Source organism: Myotis lucifugus, unplaced genomic scaffold, assembly GCF_000147115.1.
Source record: "Myotis lucifugus unplaced genomic scaffold, Myoluc2.0 scaffold_1, whole genome shotgun sequence".
Lineage (NCBI taxonomy): Eukaryota > Metazoa > Chordata > Mammalia > Chiroptera > Vespertilionidae > Myotis > Myotis lucifugus.
In genome coordinates this window covers 36,052,691-36,066,462 of record NW_005871049.1, presented here as the reverse complement: position 1 = coordinate 36,066,462, position 13,772 = coordinate 36,052,691, and positions in this window count along the sequence as shown.

Here is a 13,772-nt window from a genome sequence, read left to right as displayed (position 1 = left end):
AATAAGCAATTGGCCGTTGGCGCTCCCTTTCCAGGGGAGAGGTTGGAGGTCCTACTTTCCAAGTTCAGAAGTGAAATATCACCTTTCACCTAAATAAGGAAAGGAACCCAAGAGGCCTTTGCTGAGCTCAACAGCCTCCCCTCTGAGCCCTGTCTTGTCTGACTCCTAAAGGACTTCCTCCCCCTGCGAATTCATCAGGACTCGTCTATGGCGCCCATCTCGTCCCATCTTCCATCCCATCTCCCACCTTCTCACTCCTGGCTGCCTTGTCACCTGTAACTGTCCAAAGCTGTCGCTAGTCCCCCCCCCCCCCACCGAACCCTTCACCACCACCATCATTTTCCTTCCCAGAACCCCAGACTGGGGAAGTTCTCCCTTCACACGAACCCTCTCCCTGCTTCCCCAAGAAATCTCCTCTATGGGGCCTTTCAACTTATGTGTAAGTGAAGGAGAATAAAACTAAGGACTTCCCCATAAGCTGCCTCCCTACTTCCTCTCAAGCACCAGGTGGCACCATGGACCACCCACCCCTGCTGCTGCCAGAGAAACAACTCCGCCAGACAACGCTGGAAGCCTCCTTCCTCAAGTGCCCTGAATGATCCCATATTGTCTATAGAATCAGGCACTTGAAGCTCTGAGCACTCTGACCCCAGCCTCCCCTTCCAGAATCGCCTCCCACAACCTCAATACACGACAGCCTAATGCCCCTGTCCTTTGTAGAAAGTGCATGGTCTCTATCCTTCTCTCAGGGGAATGGGGGATTAAATAAGGGAGAATTTTATTTTTTAAAAGAAGGAAGAGCCATGATGCTGTATCTGATGGTGGTGGGAATGATCCAGGAGAGAATGAGTGGATGAGTCGAAGGAGAGAGGGGAGGATTGTTGGAGCCACATCCTGAGCATCAGGAAGGAATGGGGTTCCATCCACATGGAAAGGAGGGAATGGGCTTTTGTAAGATCAAGGACAGTACAGCTGTGCATGGTGGGAAGGGGGTAGACAAGCCCAGAGAGAGATAGGTGGGCAAATGCAGGGGTGGGAGCACATGGATGGCTTCGGTTTTCTCAATGTGAGAAGAAGCTGTGAGAGAGGAGGAGGTGCTGGAGATCTGAGGGGAAAGAAGGAATGAAATATAGGATGATATCAACTATGAAAATATGTACCTACATTGCTTGTCTAACTCTCTATCTGTATACCAACCCTCCTCTCCCTCCACCAAGCCTGGAGAAAAATACATCAGAATGAATGTGAGATAATGTCTGAACAAAGGTTTTATGAATGGTTCCTATTTTCTTCTTTGTATGTTTATATTTTCCAAAATTTGTTCAAAGAGTGTGAATTAATTTCAAAGTTAAAATAGAATTTTGTGAAACAAAAAGTCAAATAGATAACAGGCTGGTATCTGAAGTAGAGCAAGATGTGGTCACCTTAGAGTCAACCTTGAAGGGAAAAGACAGATTCTAACCCAGATATAAACAGAAAGTTTTGCCTCTTCCGGGGGAAGAGACTAAGTAGTTCTCTCTCTCTCTCTCTCTCTCTCTCTCTCTCTCTCTCTCTCACACACACACACACACACACACACACACACACATACACACACACCCACGAGATATGGGATCAGGGAGAGAACCAGGCTGTAATGGTGTGCTCTTCACACTGCCTAGGTCCCTTGCTCATGGCAGTCCAATGTCCCCCAATGTCCCTGGCTCTCCAAGACCAGCCCACATCTCACAGTCTGTCCAGTTGACACCATAAGGACCCTGAAGTTGTCCACAAGTGTGGCCTCTGCATGTGTGCCTCTTGGGAAAGCAAGAGGTCACACAATGTGGGAAATTGTGGCCCTGGGAAGAAAAATGACAGCATATCATTGCAATAAAACTGGCCTGGCTGAGCAGAAAGGAAATAAACACCAAGAATGAATCTCACATCTTGCCCATGGCTGCTGAGAGAGAACAACCTGACTTCAAGGTTGTTGCCATCTGGTCCCTCCATGTACAGTGCAGGACAGTAAATGTCACAAAGACACGTGACAGGAGGCCTCTCTTTCCAAGCTGGGCTAAGGTCCAAGCCCTGGTTGCCTTCCAGACCAAACAGAATGGGTTAAAAACTAAGAAAGATAACACTGAAATCACAAAATAAAACAAAAAAATAGGTAAATTGGACTACAGCAAACTTAAAAACTTCTGTGCATCCCAAGACATAGTCAGCAGAGTGGAAAGGCATCCCACAGAATGGGAGAAAATATTTACAAGTCCTATATCTGACAAGGGGTTCATATCCAGAGTATATCAAGAATCCCTACAGCTCAACAACAACAAAAAGTAACCCCATTAAAAAATGGGCAAAGGACTTAAACCGATAGTTTTCCAAAGAAGACATACAAAGGGCCAACAAGCTCATGAAAAGATGTTCAACATCACTAATCATTAGGAAAATACTAAACAAAACCAAAGAAGAGAATATAACCAATATAAGATTTTGTACCAACTACATATAAAAAAAAATTTTTTTAACTAAGGAATAAGCCCAGCCAGTGTTGCTCAGTGGTTGGGTGTTGACCTATGAACCAGGAGGTCATGGTTTGATTCTTGGTCAGGGTACATGCCCAGGTTGTGGGCTCGATCCCCAGTGTGGGGCGTGCAGGAGGCAGCCAATCAATGACTTTTTTTCATCATTGATGTTTCTATCTCTCTCTCCCTCTCTAAAATCAATAAAAATATTTTTTAAAAAAATAACAAAACTAAGGAACAAAAGGATATTTAGGCTACATAGCTGATAGGAAGACGTGGACAGGCCCGTGCAATACTGAAGCCGTGCACCCAGGAAGAGGAGGCCTCTGCTTCATTAGGGTGTATGAAATCAGACACTCCTTCAAGCAGGGAAGCTGGAGATGATGTGCAAGTTCTCACAGGATGCTGAACTGGGTGGCCTCCAGAACTGTCACTCTGACCAGCTCATTACTTGGGCCTAAAAACCAAGTGCACTAGGAGTGAGAGGAAAGGCAACTTTGTGTTAGGTGCATGGAAAAGGCTCAGGGCAAGTTAGTGTTCACGCAACTCCCCACGCACCCCTTGTGAGTTCCAGACCAGGCACCTTGAGGACGGGGACCCCCTGCACCTGTGGCCACGGGGCACCATGGAGCACACTCTCTAGAGACCAGCTCTGGAGTCCTGAGATGGAGAGGGCCTGGCTCCAGGCCTCCCAGCAGGTTAGAGGCAGAGGTCTCTGACTCCACCACGCTGCGTCCTCTCACCATCCCCAGCTGTCCTGCCTGACACCGACAATCCTGAGAGGCCACCATCGTTTCCGGGAAGCGGCACCAACATCTCAGCAACTTCCTCATGTCTGACAACCTAAGCCGCTCTCCCTCCTTCAACCCCCTTCCCCTATCGGTGGCAGTCCCCATGCTAATTTCTTTTTTTTTTTTCCAGAACTGAGACTTCCTGTTCTGCCGAAGCTCCCCATCTTTCAGGATTGTTACAGGCTTTCTCTTTTCTGAACAAGTTTGCTGCCCATGTGCTCCCCCTTCGAGTCTGCACTCCTTCCCACCACGGCCCTTGAAACTCACGAAGCAAGTGGACCAGTTCTTAAGTCTCCACCCAAATCCTAAAGAATTCTCCCATCAAGCGAGATGGTACCTGTTCTTTTCCCCTGGGGCAGTCTAAACACGCATCTTAAGAAATAGACATTTATTGCCAAGACAATTGGAGATAAGGAAAGATCATCTGTCTGCCCAAATGGCTTGGGCTGGGCCTGAGTTGTGGCGTTGTCAGAGTGATTTTAGCACAGACCCTGCTAGGCATTAGGCTCTTACAAACTCCAGATAAGGCTCTCGTTTTTATAGGGCTCGGGGAGTGGAAGGGAAGACGGGAATTGCATGATAGTTGCCACTGTAGATAAGGAGAATATATATTTTGTTTAACCAAACTTGTCTTTCGTCTAGAAACTCCAATGAAGTAGCATCCATCAAACCCTTTTCTGATTTACACGAATACCTGATCCCCGGATAAGGAAAAATGTAAGTCAACACTGCTCTGCTGTAATTAGGTGTTACCTGCCCAGATACTGGACTTTTTATCTACAGATCCTTTTGCAGGCTCCCTCCAGTTTATCTGCCTCTGTGTGTGTGTGTGTGTGGTGTGTGTGTGTGTGTGTGTGTGTGTGTGTGTGTTGGCTGGCTTCAAGGGTCCATTCATGAATATGTCCCAAATGCCTCAGAGAAGCAGTGACCTGGAATCCAGAGAGCAAAAAAGGGAGGTGGCAGGAAAATGATGGATCTATTTAATAATCATACCAAAGCCGCCTCCAATTGTCTGCTCTTGGAGATCTGGTCTGCTATCCATCAGCCATAACACGGGGCAGCCGAAACCCAGGGCTGCCCTGATAAGAGGCCAACGATGCAATAAATTATCCCACACCTCCGGCCTCAGTTTCTCCTTCTATGAAAGGAAAAGTTATATCCACCACCATGTATCTATCATGAGGATAAATGAGCTGCGTTGCGCCAACTGATCTTAAAACAGGAAGGCTGGTGGATTAAATAAAGATTTACAAAAAATTATGTCCAAATGATTGTTATTTATGATGTGCTTCATGAAGCTAATAGATGATATGTGGAGGGGACTCTAGAGAGAACATACTTCCAGTGCCTCATATTCCAAATTTTAAAAAATAACGAGGAACCTCCCCCCTCTCCATCTCAGCTGTCAAGTCAGTACCCAGGGAAGACAAGTTCAGGCTGCAAGTCACTGGTAACTCCACGTCCACCCTTTTAGCCCTGAAAAGTGGTGCTTAGAATTTTCAGCAATCCAGAGAAGTAACGGTGATAAAGCGTTAAGGAACGTAGCAGTACTGGAAATACGGGAGGAACACTTTGTAAAGCATCTTATTCTCTATCCACTGTGCTATATACCTGAAACCAATACAAAATAATATTGAATGTAAAAAATGAAAATTGGGCCTTGGCTGGTGTGGCTCAGCACCTAAAGGTTGCAGGTTCAATCCCTAGTGGCGGTGCTACTGAGTTTGGGAGGCAACTAATCGATGATGTTTCATGCATCAATGTTTCTCTCTCTCCCTTTCTCTCTTTCTTCTGCTCTCTCTAAAATCAGTAATATATATATATAACTCTTACACTTATAGCAGGTTCTTCATATATATATATATCCTTGAACAATAATTAATAAAAAATAAATCAATTAAATTAGATTTTAAAGTTAAATGATTTTAACTTCAATAAAAACAAAAAATGTTAGCAGAATACAAAGTAATACACATCTTATGACTGCAACTATGCTATATATATGTGTGCATGGGAAAAGCAATATTTCAAAATGAATGAAAACAGTTGTGTTTGGAAGTGGGTTTTAGTTTAAAATTTGGTCTCCAGTGTTACTGGTTTGTTACTGGTTTAAAAAAAAATATTAGGTTTTCTTTGCAAAGATCCACTCCCCCTGAAAGCAACGCAGAAGTGCACAAAGTGCAAAAAATATAAGTGCCTCCCACACTCTCACTCCCCAATCTCCTAATCCCATTCCCTTAGGATAACCTTTTTAGACACAAACCTAAATATGAATGTTTGTATCTTGTGCTTTTTCACTGGGGGGGGGGGGGTGACTCTAAGGTATCAGTATTCAACAACCAGGAACAAATCGTTCTGTGACAAGCCATTGAAGGTGGGTGCACGCTCCATCAAGAGCCCCGAAAATGTGACTTGTGGAGGGGGGTGAGAACAGAGTTCATTCACCTTCCTAAGGGGAGACTTTACTACCATAAAACACTGACTCAGCCTGGCTCCTCATGGCACAGCCTTTCTGCCCGAAGGCACCAAGTGTGTTGGCCTGTGGACTCAGCCACCACTGGCTTAGTCAGAGGCCAGCTTGATGAGGGGAGGCCCTGGGATATCGGTGAGTCAGTGTACATGAGTGACTTGAGAAACAAAATCATAAAACTAGAATTATGGGGATAGAAGGTGGAGCAGGCAGGCATGATGTCCAACATATTATTGTTTTATGAATGAAAAATATTCCTAGGAAACCCACCGTCCTTCATGACTCAATCCAAACACCATCTTTATAAAATATTCATTTATTCTCAACTCTGGGTTTTTATAAGGTACTGATCCAAACTTTGACCAGGGCACTTTCATGATATGGTGCCCATGTACCACCCCACGTATGAGAAGTTCCTATTTACACATCATTTCCATCAACACACACCACCATCCATCAACCCAAACTCTTACACTTATAGCAGGTTCTTCATATTTAGCGTCACCAGATTTAGCAAATAAAACCACAGGCTACCCAGTTAAATTTGCATTTCAGATAAACAATAAATCATAAATGTTTCATTTAATACTTAGAATATACGTAGACTAAAATGTGATTTGTTGTTTATCTGAAATTGAAATTCCGTTGGGTTTCCTGAATTTTATCTGGCAACTCTATCCAAATGCTACATTATGTCATCATTTTATCTGATAATTTTATTTGTTTATAAAAGCATAGCCTGAAGAATGGGTGGCACCAACTCAGAAATAGAAGCTTCCTTAGGAATATTTACTATAAATAACAAATTATCTCTTTTGAAACCTCCAAAATTTGTCATAATCTTAATACTACCCAACTTCTCCAAAAGCATCCAAAAAATCCCCATCAAAATGTACAAACTCAAAGTAATTCCTTTGCACAGTTAGTCAGGAAGGTGCAGTGGTACCTCATTTAGTCCTTGATATAAATGACACAGATATCTTACCAGATATCTCTGTTTAAATATCTCAACCATGTGTTGTATAACTGTGGATAATACTAGGCATCATCATCATAATTAATATATACATAGTTTGTAGTTTATAAAAAACTTTCTAGTTGTGTTGTGCAATGGAATATAAGAATCTTATAAGGCAAGCATTTATTATCATCACCATTTTTAAGTGAGAAAACTTTGTTAGTTTTTTTTTATTTTTATTCACAGGGACACTTTGCCTAACAGGAGGGGTTCAGAGGAATTGTGTATCTTATTCAACAGCAGCACAGCGAGTGAGAAAACCAGATCTTAACCAGGACCTCTGGTTGTAAATGCTGTGCCTTTGCATCTCCACACCTCCCTGATTTAAAATAAAAAGTAGGGCCCTGGCCTGTTTGGCTCAGTGGATAGAGCGTCGGCCTGTGGACTGGAGGGTCCAAGGTTCGATTCCAGCCAAGGGCATGTGCCTTGGTTGTGGGCACATCCCCGGTGGGAGGTGTGCAGGAGGCACCTGATTGATGTTCCTCTCTTATTGATGTTTCTGGCTCTCTATCCCTCTCCCTTCCTCTCTGTGAAAAATCAATAAAATATATTTTAAAAAAAAATGAAAAGTAGGTTAGTAATACACAATCTTTGCAGAAAAGTCAGAAAATATGAATTAGGAAAAAGAAACATTTATAAACCACCAAATATGTCATTACTCAAAACAACCACTGTTAATATGTTAGAATTAACTGTATCAATTTCCAGACATTTTCCAACATGAATAGATAACATGGGTATATACATACATATATGTGTATGTGAGGTCAATTATACATATTTTATATGTATCCTATGTAATAAAAGGGTAATATGCAAATCGACCGGATGGCAGAACTACCGGTCGTTATGACGCACACTGAACACCAAGGGGCAGACACTCAATGCAGGAGCTGCCCCCTGGTGGTAAGTGTGCTCCCACAGGGGGAGCACCGCTCAGTGCAGTGGCAGTGGCGGGAGCCTCTCCCACCTCTGAGGCAGCGCTAAGGATGTCCCATTGATGGTGGGCAGAGGGCCTATGCCATCAGTCAGACATCCCCAGAGGGCTCCTGGACTGCTAAAGGGCGCAGGCCGGGCTGAGCCCCCCCCCCCTCCCAAGTGCATGAATGTCATGCATCGGGCCTCTATATATAATTGATCTTCCTGCTTAATCTATATTTACCACACCTTAGCTAAAGTGAGCTTTTCAAAATATCTATCTGATCATGTGATTCTCTTGATTAAAACTCTTCAAAGACTTTTTATTTTTCTAGAGATAAAATCCAAAATCCTTACCATGGCTTACATGCCCATGAACTGGCCCAGTACTCTCTCCTGGCTCATTGTGATCCAATCCCCTCCCACCTTACACTACTTTTTAGCCACACTGACCATCTTTCATCTTTGTTAATCCAATTAACAAACATAGTATCTCATTTATGTTTTAATTTGCATTTATATAAAATATTAGTAAAATTTAACTTTTTTTACATGTTAATTGGCAATTTTTATTTCTTTTTGTGTGTGTATGAAATGTCTATTCATATCCTTCTATTGGAGTCTTGTCTTATTCTTACTTGTTTGTAAGAGCTTTTTATATGTTGGCCTTGCCTGATATGTAAGTTGCAAACAGTTTCTTCCAGTGTCTTATAATAGCTTTTAGCCATAGTTTAAATTTTTTATCTAATTAAATCTATAAATATTTTTCTTTATAGTTTCTACTTTTTTCCCATTTCTCATATTTTTTATTGATTAAGGTATTCCATATGTGTCCTTATCCCCCCATTGCCCCCCCACCCCACTCCCATTCATGCCCTCACGCCCCTGGTGTCTGTGTCCATTGGTTAGGCTTATATGCATGCATACAAGTCCTTTGGTTGATCTCTCCCTCTTACCCCCATCCTCCCCTAACTTCCCTCTGAGGTTTGAGCATCTGATCAATGCTTCTCTGTCTCTGGATCTGTTTTTGTTCATCAGTTTATGTTCATTATATTCCACAAATGAGTGAGATCATGTGAAATTTATCTTCCTCTGACTGACTTATTTCACTTAGCATAATGCTCTCCAGCTCCATTCATGCTGTTGCAAATGGTAGGAGTTCCTTCCTTTTTACAGCAGCATAGTATTCCATTGTGTAGATGTACCAAAGTTTTTTAATCCACTCGTCTGCTGATGGGCACTTAGGCTGTTTCCAAATCTTAGCTATTGTAAGTTGTGCTGCTATGAACATAGGGATTCATATATCCTTTCTGATTGGTGTTTCTAGTTTCTTGGGATATATTCATAGAAATGGGATCACTGGGTTAAATGGGAGTTCCATTTTTAGTTTTTTGGGGAAACTCCATACTGTTCTCCACAGTGGCTGCACCAGTCTGCATTCCCACGAGCAGTGCATGAGCAGTGCACAAGGGTTCCTTTTTCTCCGCATCCTCACCAGCACTAGTCATTTGTTGATTTGTTGATGATAGCCATTCTAACAGGTGTAAGATGGTACCCCATTGTTGTTTTGATTTGCATCTCTCGGATGATTAGTGACTTTGAGCATGTTTTCATATGTCTCTTGGCCTTCCTTATGTCCTCTTTCGAAAAGTATCTATTTAGGTCCATTGCCCATTTTTTGATTGGGTTATTTATCTTCCTTTTGTTAAGTTGTATGAGTTCCCTGTAAATGTTGGAGATTAAACCTTTATCAGAGATAACATTGGCAAATATGTTCTCCCATGCAGTGAGCTTTCTTGTTTTGTGGATGGATTTTTGTTTGTTTGTTTGTGGGGGTTTTTGCTGTGCAGAAGCTTTTTATTTTGATGTAGTCCCATTTGTTTATTTTCTCTTTAGTTTCCATTGCCCTAGGACAGTGATGGTGAACCTTTTGAGCTCGGCGTGTCAGCATTTTGAAAAACCCTAACTTAACTCTGGTGCCATGTCACATATAGAAATTTTTTGATATTTGCAACCATAGTAAAACAAAGACTTATATTTTTTATATTTATTTTATATATTTAAATGCCATTTAACAAATAAAAATCAACCAAAAAAATGAGTTCGTGTGTCACCTCTGACACGCGTGTCATAGGTTCGCCATCACTGCCTTAGGAGCTGTATCGGTAAAGATAGTGCTTCGGCATATGGCTGAGATTTTGCTGCCCATGGATTCCTCTAATATTTTTGTGGTTTCCCATCTTACATTGAAGTCCTTTATCCATTTTGAGTTTATTTTTGCGTATGGTGTAAGTTAGTGGTCTAGTTTTATTTTTTTTTACATGTATCTGTCCAATTTTCCCAACACCATTTATTGAAGAGACTGTCTTGACTCCATTGTATGCTCTTGCCTCCTTTGTCAAATATTATATATATATAATTATAATTATATATATAATTATATATATAACTATATATAATTATATATATATAACTATATATAATTATATATATATATATATATATATATATATATATATATATATTTCTAGACTACCTATTACTATTCCATTGATCTATCTACATATTATTAAGTCGGTGCCACATTGGCTCTCATTATAGCTTTTAGCTTTGTAATGCAATTTAAATTTTGATGGTCAAGTCCCCTATGATTAATCTTTTCTCATGGCTATTTTCATCCATTTATTGTTTCAAATAATTTTTAGGGTAAAGTTGTGAATTTCTAAAAAATATCAATGTATCTTTCAATATTGAGTCTTTTCATCTAAGAATAGTATGTTTCACCATTTATTCCACCTCTTTTTTCTCCCTTAATAGAATTTTAAAATTTTGATGAGGCCCCCACTCTGCATTGGCAATGAAGACCACACAGGAAGCCCAGACTCACAACCCCACCCAGTAGTAATGAGACAACCACACTTTCTGCTGGCATGGTGTCAGAGGAAACCTAATGGAGTCAGGACTTTCACCACCACACACTGATAACAAGGCCACTCCTCTTCTTGTGTGAGTGGAGGCCACATGGAGACCAGTAACAAGACACCTCTGATGACCCCAGACAGGGTTGCCTCAGTAGAGGGTTAGTGGGAAGCTGAACTCCCAGTGGTGCCAGAGACCTATAACAGGTGATTGAAATAAAATCCAGTGCTGTAATATAATATGCAAAACGGCCGGGTTTCAATTGAAAATCACTCATTATACCAAGAATCAGGAAAAAGTCAATTTGATTGAACACACACACACACACACACACACACACACACACACAATCAACCAAGATGACACAGGGAAATCAAACAGGAAATCAATAGCAGAAAAATAACTGGAAAATCTCTATATACTTGGAAACTAAATAATATACTCCAAATAATCCATGGCTCAAAGAAGAAGTCTCAAGGAAAATCACAAAATATATGGCTATTTTCATCCATTTATTGTTTCAAATAATTTTTAGAATACTTTTGTGAATTTCTAAAAAATATTATTCAATATTGAGTTTTCTAATCTAAGAACAGTATGTTTTGCCATTTATTCCACCTGGGGACATAGCTAAAGCAGTGCTGAGAAGAAAATTTATAACATTAAATGTTTACATGAGAAAAGAGAGATAGGCTCAAATTAATAATTTAAGCTCCCACCTCAATAAGTTAGAAAAATGAGGGTAAAATAAGTCTTAAAGAAGTAGAGGAAATAAAAGCAAGAGCTTTATCAATGAAATTGAAAAAAAAGAAATGAAACAAAAAGCTGGGTGTTTTTTTTTAAAAGATCAATAAAATTAACAAGACTCTAGAAAAACTAAAAAAAAATTTTTAAAGAGAAAGCACCAATTACCATTATCAGGAATGAAACAAGGTATATCATTTCAGACCTGCAGACATCAAATGATAATAAGGGAATCAATTCTACACACATAAGAACTGACAACTTAGATGAAATGGACTGATTCGTCAACAAGTACAAACTATCACAATTTACTTAACATGAAATAGACCATTTTAATAACTATAACTCTTAAGAAAATTGAATTTGTAATTTAAATTCCCCAAAAAGAAATATCCAGGATTTTATTGGAGAATTATACCAGATGCTATAAATATGAAAAAATAACACAGTTCTACACAATCTTTTCCAGAAAATAGAAATGAAGGGGCCATTTACCAATACATTTTATGATGCTAGTATTACCCTGAAACCAAAATAAATCTAATAAATACACAAAGAGAGCACTACAGACCAATATTCCTCATTCACATAGATTAGAAATTCTTAACAAAATACAGTATTAGCAAATAGAATACAGCAACATATAAAGAGAATTATACACTAAGACTAGTGAGATTTACTCTCAGGATGCAAAGCTGGGTCAATACTTAAAAATCAGGGTAATCCACCACATGAATAGGCAAAAGAAGATTAATCATATGATAATATGAGTCAGTACAGAAAAAAAGCTTTGACCCGCATTCATGATGAAAACTGAAAATCTGAAATACAGAAGTTTCTCAACTTGATAAAGAGCAGTTACTAAAGACATATGGGTAATGTTACACTTAATGACAAAACACTAAATGCTTTCTCCCTAAGATTGAGAATCAGACAAGGATTTCCACTCTCACCACAACTGATCAACATAGTTCTACAAGTTCTGGCCAGAACATTAAGGCACGTAAAGGAAATAAAAGGACTACAGATCACAAAGAACTATAAGTAGGCCTATTTGCAGATGGCATGAACTAGCTAGGCATGATCCTTTTGTTTAAAAAATAAAAGTGACCCTAGCTGGTTTGGCTCAGTGGATAGAGTGTTGGCCCGTGGATTGAAAGGCCCCAGGTTCAATTCCGGTCAAGGGCAAGGAACTTGGTTGCAGTTTCCGCAGCCCTGGTTGGGGTGCATGAAGGAGGCAACCAATCAATGTGTTCCTCTCACGTCGATGTTTCTCTCTGTCTCTGTCTCTCCCTCTCTCTTCCATTCTCTCTAAACATCAATGCAAAAATATCCTCAGGTGAGGATTAACAACAACAAAAGAAGTGTTTCCCTTAAGATCAATAACAAGACAGGATGTCCATTTTTACCACTCTTATTCAACATAGTATTGGAAGTTCTAACCACAGCTATCAGAGAAGAGGAAGAAATAAAAGGCATCCAAATTAGAAATAATGAAGTAAAACTCTCATTATTTGCAGATAATATGATAGTGTATATAGAAAACTCTAAGGACTCCAACAAAAAAACTCCCAGAACTGATAAATGAATTCAGTAAAGGAGCACGATACAATATTAATATTCAGAAATCAGTTGACATTTTTTATACCAACAATGAAATATCAGGAAGAGAAACTAAGAAAAGAATCCATTGTACCCAAAAAATATACATTTTTGGGTAAATTTAACCAAGGAGTTAAAAGACCTGTACTAGGAAAACTGCAAGTCACTGAAGAAAGAAATTGAAGAAGATGCAAATCAATAGAAGCATGTACTGTGTTCATGGATAGGAAGAATTAACATCATTAAAATGTCCACACTGCCCAGCTGGTGTGGCTCAGTGGTTGAGCATCGACCTACGAACCAGGAGGTCACAGTTCAATTCCCAGTCAGAACACATGCCCAGGATGCAGGCTCAATGCCCAGTTGGGGCTATGCAGGAGGCAGTCGAGCAATGATTCTCTCTCATCATTGATGTTTCTCTCTCCCTCTTCCTCTCCCTTCCTCTCTGAAATCAATAAAAATATATATATTTTTAAAAAACTAGACATACATTTACCAAATGACCCAGCAATCACACTTCTGGGCATTTGTCCCAGAGAAATGAAAATGTCCACCCAAAAACCGGGGCACAATTGCTTTTAGCAGCAATTGTAATGGCCAAACACTGAAAACAATCAAAATATCCCTCAATAGGTTAATGGCTAAACAAACAGTGCACTCCTACCCTGGATTCTACTCAGCAATGAAAAGAAATGAACTAATGATACATGCTACAACTTGGATGGATCTCAAGGACATTGTGCTGATTTTTAAAAAGCCAATCTCACAAGGTCACATACTGCATGATTTTATTTACATAACAT